The following is a 6,630-nucleotide window of genomic DNA, read 5'->3' on the forward strand; positions in this document are numbered from 1 at the left end:
ACAAGCATTGTGTTAGCACAAAGAATTGTCAACAAGAATTTTCTAAGGTCATACATGCAGAAAACAGACCACATGGTGGTCTCAAATCAGGACCTCTGCATTAGGACCCTGCCTCTAACCACAAAGTTTGCAATCACAAACTTTCCTACTATAACTTTCCAAAATATATTTGAGCCCAAATTACACTCTTGAATTTTATCAACATAAAATGTATTTTCCACCACCAAGTCAAAAATAACACTTGTTTTTGAGGAAATGGAACATCCAGTTGACTGTTGAATACGTAGTTGGAAATTTTTATGTTGTGCATAATTTGAAGAAATTAGGGAAGCAGCATGTTCTTGAGGAAGCCATGCGTTTCAGAAACCAGTGGAAAGAAGGCGTTAAGCATGCTTTGTATGCCAGCTGTTTCCATTCTGAGGCCTGGGCCTTCCGCACACAACTTACCCTCACAAAGGGTCACATGTATGAAACCCTCATATAACAGACAAAGGGAAGGACTGTCCCCAACAGTGGTCACCAGGATCATTAGTGCTTTGTATAGAGCCTTTCAAAAGACCAAGTGGTAACAGGAGAATTTGGCACCGGGAGAAGACAGCACAAGCTTTCTGGAGGAGAGGCAGTTCAGTGAGCTGTGGTCTGAGGACAGAGACCAGTAGGGTCATTCTCAGAGACACCTGTGATCAGGACTAACGGCGCAGTAGGAAGATGTCTCTGACCTTTCTGGGTGTAGTGCTGAGTTTCCCAGAGGCTACTTGTCATGGGATAGTCACTGGCCTCTGAGGCAGACAGCAAAATGTCGTCCACTGAGCCAACCATAAAGATACAAACACAGGAGGCAGGGCAGGAGAGATGGCTCAGAGGTTAAGGGCACTTGTTGCTCTTCCAGAGGATTTGGGCTCAGTTCCCAGCACCCACACAATGGCTCACAACCACCTGTAATTCCAGTTCCATTGGATCCAACACCCTCTTCTGACCTCTGAGGGCATCAGGCGAGCACATAGCACACACATCTACATGTTGGCAGACCATCCATCTTCTGACCCAAATAAGTTAAAAAGAATTGTTCTCAAACATAGCTTTCCAAATCCGCTGACTTTCCAAGAACACACAACACAGGTCATGGTGGCTCCCATCTGCAGTAGTGGTGCTCGCTGCTAGGGAGGCAGAGGCGGAGGTCACTAGGTGTTTCAGACGGCATGAAGAGTTCTAGGCTGTCCTGGGCCGCAGTCTCCCAAAAAAGAGTAGGAGAAGGAAGGGGAGGAGGTGGGGGGGGAGGGAGGAAGGGAGGGATTGAGGAAGGAAGGCAGGCAGGCAGACAAGGGGAGAGGAGAGGAGGGAGAAGGATAAGAGAGTGACGGTGAGATGACAGGAAAGGGGGAGAAGAAGAAAGATGGAAAAGAAGAGAATGGGAGATGAGGGGAGAAGGGAGAGGAGGGGGGAAGGAAACAAGCAGGCTAATTATATTTCAAGCAAACAGGAGTGAACTGGTACCTCGCTGCTGCTGGCCACCTGCTGACTTTCTGGCTGCCTCACACCTAAGGGGAACCCTTGCCTTGAAGCATAGACTAAGTATGAAAAGTCTTGAAAGTATAGACTAAGTAGAGTCAGGTATCTGGGTGCCCTGTGCCCATGGTCGGGAGGCAAGAGGTACAGTGTGGTCCATGGGTCAAGGGCAGATACAGTGTGGATCATGGGACAGGAGGCAGGTACAATGTGATACATGGGTCAGGAGGCAGAAACTATATAGTCCATGGGTCGAGAGGCAGGGACAGTGTGGCCCATGGGTCAAGAGGCAGGGATGGTGTGACCCATGGGTCAGGAGGTAGGTACGATGTGGCCCATGAGACCCGAGGCTCTGTATAAAGTTGGCTTTTCAGCTAGCTGCTGCCTAAAAGGAAAAGATGAACTTTTGAGTATGAGCTGCCAGAGCAATCTAAAACAGCAGTGGTCTCCCAGGAGTCATCTCGAGACATCAGAAAGCAGGCCAAGCAAGTATGCATGCATACTGCATGCATGCATGCACACCTATCACCCCAGCACTTGAGGCAGAACCGTGGGGTCAAGGCCAGCCTGGGTTACATAGTGAGTCCTGGTCTCAAAACAGATGGGAAACCAAGAAGTAAAAGAAAAGTCAGCCAGCGTTTGAGCTTGTTACCCCGAAGACTCACTGGGCACTGGATGCTGCTTTTCTAGAAACACGTGGGAAACCAGAGGTCAGATTCAGCAGCATCTTGGATTTCAGAGCAGACAACACTTGCTGTGTTTTCTCCCCAGGTGGCTGCCTGTTTATCCATAAGGAAATGACTCAGAGCCAGAAGAGAGATTCGCCTCAGATGCTGCATCCACAGTAGCCGGAAGCCTGGGTTTGGGGTCAGGGCAGGCCTGGCCATCCTAATGACTATAGACTATAGTAACAAAACCTTTTTAAGCTACCACTGGGCGACCCACTCTGGCGGCAAGACCCTGAGATCACCACCAGGAGGGAGACTGTCCACACGGCAGCACAGTGATAAGACAGCAGTTGCTTAGCTAAATACATTGGTTCCTCTCTTAGCCTGAGACACCTAGTTATTCTTGACCTGCTGAGGTGATGAACGCACCTCCCCAGAGAGAGAATGAGACAAGTGCATCCCTTCCATTGGGTTTTAGATATTTTTGTAGTGCTGAGGAATGAAACCTAGAGGCTCACACATGATAGGCAAGCTCTTTCCCACCCAGGTACGTCCCCAGAAGGTTCATTCGTCAATCACAATATAGAATAATACTTAATTAAGAAATATAGAATAAAACCAGATGGTGGTGGCGCACACCTTTAATCACAGCACTCGTGAGACAGAGGCAGGTGGATCTCTGTGGATTCGAGGCCAGCCTGGTCTACAGAGTGAGTTCTAGGACAGCCAAGGCTACACAGAGAAACCCTGTCTTGAAAAAAACGAATAAAGGAAGGAAGGGAGGGAGGAGGAGGAGAAGGAGGGAGGGACAGAAGGAGGGAGGGAAAGAGAGGAAAGAAAAAAAGGAGAGAGGAGGAGGAGAGAGGGATGGAGGAGGAGAGAGGAGAGAGAAGAGGAAGAGAATAAGAAAAGAAGAAGAAGAAGAAGAAGAAGAAGAAGAAGAAGAAGAAGAAGAAGAAGAAGAAGAAGAAGAAGAAGAAGAAGAAGAAGAAGAAGTTTGAGCAGTTCTGCCTTATTATAAGGAAGTTTTGGAAACTTTTCATCAGTTCTGAACCGTTAGAGAACTTCTAAACAAATCCAGCATCCCCACCCTACACCCAACCACCATGAGTCACAGCCTTTAGGGAACTGCGCCTGAGCATCCATCAGAACTGCTCCCTCTCTGCAGGAGATTCAAGCGAGTAAGATGGAGTTAATAGCGCTACTTTAAACAAAACATCTGGGCCTGGCGGAGTACTTGCCTAGCATGTAATGGCCTCATTTCCCAGCACTACAGAAAAGAAAAGAGTTTGGCTTGGCCTTTCCATCTGGGGATCTACTGAAGCTGCAGACTCTGAGCTGTAGGCCTGGGTTGGGGCTGATGCGCATGTCTAACAGAGGTCCATAAAACCGAGCCAGTTTTGTGGTTTTGCCACTGTTGTTGCTTTGAGAGAAGGTCTCATTGTGTAGTTCAGATGGATTCATACTTTGGAGTCCCCCATGTAAGCTTCCCAGGTGCCAGGATTGCAGGCAGACATCACCACACCCACGACACCGGGGCACTTGATAAAGCAGCAGTAACATGGTTGCTTAATTCAGCTTAATTCAAACTTGTTTGAGGTGATGTCTGTCTTCCTATGACTCCCCTCCCCTCTTGGGGTCTTTTCTCGGGGGAAAAGATAGCTTAAAAGGCTCTAGTCTCCACAAAACTTTGGGCTTTTAAGAGTGTCGACTGCGATTTTTGAGAGTGCCTAGCAGATAGCCAAGCATCTGGTGGATAAAAAAAAAAAAAAAAAAAAAAGATGTTTTCCCACTAGGGAAACTGTTTCCCACTGGGTCTGGCTGAAATACGGTGACCTCGGGAACACACATTCTAGTTAATATCAGGAATGTCATCTTAGCCTTGCTGGAATGGGGAGCGATACTGACCCTGAGGCAAGTGATTCACTCAGTCCAGGGTTCATCAATACAGATCAGTGACTCCACAGTCCCAGGGAACAGAAAAGGTCTGAGAGACCCACTTTGGGAATATGCATTTGCAGCACATACCAAAAGCCTGGGACACTTTCTTTATTGTGTGGCTCCTTGGAAGTGGCTAGGGGATGGGGGACTACTAGATGATGAAAGCAGAAATCGTAATTTGTTAAATCAACATAAAAAAAAATGTGCAATTCAGCAATGATCAAATAGCTAAGCGGTGGGTGAGATGACTCCGTGAGTAAGGGAGCTTGTGGTGCAAGCCTGGTGTCTTAGGGCACACTATTGCTAAGAAGAGAGATCATGACCATGGCAACCCTTATAAAGGGAACATTTGATTGTGTGGCTCACTTACAGTTCAGAGGTTCAGTCTATCATGGAAGGGAGCATGGCGGCATGAAGGCAGACATGGTGCTGAAAAATAGCCAAGTGTAATACATCTTGCAGACAACAGGAAGTCAGCTGATTCACTGGGCGGTATCCTGAGCATAAGAAACCTCAAAGTCCACCCCCACAGTGACACACTTTCTTTAACAAGGTCATGCCCACTCCCTTTGAGATTATGGGGGCCAATTACATTCAGGCTACCACATGTGGTGACCTGAGTTTGATCTCCAGAACCCACCCGGTAGAAGGAGGGAACTGACTCTCCAAAGTTGTCCTCTAGACTCCACAACCATGCCGTGGCATGTATGCACCCCAAATAATATTTTTTAATTAAATAGCTGTACAAGATAAACCTGGCTTCTATCCAGTTAGTAATAACCTTTTTTTTTTTTTCCTACAATGACTACTAATAGGCCATAATAAACACCTCTCTAGGAGTGAAGAACGCAGGCTAAATAATATAAATCCCAACAAGGGCAGGATGAAGCCGGTGGACATGCTTTTCATAAGCAGTCTCACAAAGTGTCACCATCTCTAAAAATTCTGTGACATTTGACCCAAGTGTATGACTTCTAGGAACCTGCCCTAGGGGAATAATTAAAAATAAGACCGGCCACACAAAGCAATAAGATCCTAGGTGTTAAGCAGCCTTACTAACGTAAATGACGGAAGACTAGAAACCCTTCATGTGCCCAATCCCAGGCTTCTCCAAAGACTAGCATGCTCATTGAAAATGATATGTTTTAAGCCGGGAATGACAATGCACACCCATAACCTAGCACCTGGGAGGTGGAGAGGGGAGGAATGGCGTACATTTGAGACCAGCCTTAGCTGTAAAATGAGCCTGTGCCAGCCAGGGCTACATAGTATGACCTTGTCTCAAAAAATCAAAAAGAACTAAAAATGATATGTATTATGGATAAAGTCACGAAGAAGTGCATGTAACATTAATTAAAAACAACCCAATGACACACACATCATATAACACTAGCAGTACGAGGCTAGACCTAATGTAAGGCAGGGGTTAGTGAGAAACGCACCAAGACAGTTGAAAGCGTGTTTAGAGTGTGACTTGTTACATTCTGCTTTGTTTCCTATCTCTACATTCCCTACCTGTCCCCTGACTGCACACTTCTTCTTCAAGAGAAAAGCGACTCACATCAACACAAAAACCAAACAACCACAGACCCCTCCTGAAATCTGCCAGCCACAACCCATATTTTGTACATTGAAATGTTATCCAGGCAGTGGGTACAGAGGATCAGAACGTGGCAGGACCTACAAGAATCATCTCGTGGAAGCTGGGATCTTCAAAACTAAGAACAGAGAAAGCGTGCCTTCTTGGCTGGACCCTGAAGCCACAGCTGTTTCCATCTGTCCTTGGCAGCCATCGGGAGCATTGCTGTCACACAGTCTGTCCTCAAGCTCAGCCAGAACTTCACCCTGGCTCAACGACTTCTCGCTGGCGTCACAAACCCACTCGTTACTTATCTGCTTCGGGAACTCTTTGTTCATCAAACTGCAAACATCATCCGCCCCAAACACCAGGCTTTGACAACTAGAAGACTAATTAAGTTAGTCCTCTTACTGAACTGAGCTCGGGCATGGAAGCCCATGTCCTATGATGTGGTATTTGAGAACGCTGGCAGCTTCCCCTTCAAATTCATTTTGTAAGAGTACTAACACTATTTTTTCAACTTTTACACTCCTTCACCCGAAGTGTTGGCTTCTTCACTTCATGTTTTCTATTTTTCTTCTTTCTTTATCTGGTGTGTGTGTGTGTGTGTGTGTGTGTGTGTGTGTGTGTGTGTGTGTGTTTGTGTGTTTACTTTTGAGACAGGGTCTCACTCTGCCAGCTGGCTTAACACTCACGACAGTCCTGTTCCCTCAGCCTCCTGTGTCCTGTGAACCCACAGGCCTGAGTCACCTTCCCAACCCTGGAAATGTTTCTGTTTTCTTTCCATTCCTTTCCGTTCCTTCCTTCCTTTCGTCCTTCTTTCCTTCCTTCCTTTCTTCCTTCTGTTTTCATATATATGTATATATATATATATATCATTATTATTCTCTAATACATCACATTCCAACCGCAGTTTCCCTTCCCTCCACTCCTCCC

This window comes from Alexandromys fortis, unplaced genomic scaffold (genome assembly GCF_014885135.2).
Source record: "Alexandromys fortis isolate MF-2015 unplaced genomic scaffold, M_Fortis_MF-2015_v1.1 scaffold_79, whole genome shotgun sequence".
NCBI classification, from domain to species: Eukaryota; Metazoa; Chordata; class Mammalia; order Rodentia; family Cricetidae; genus Alexandromys; species Alexandromys fortis.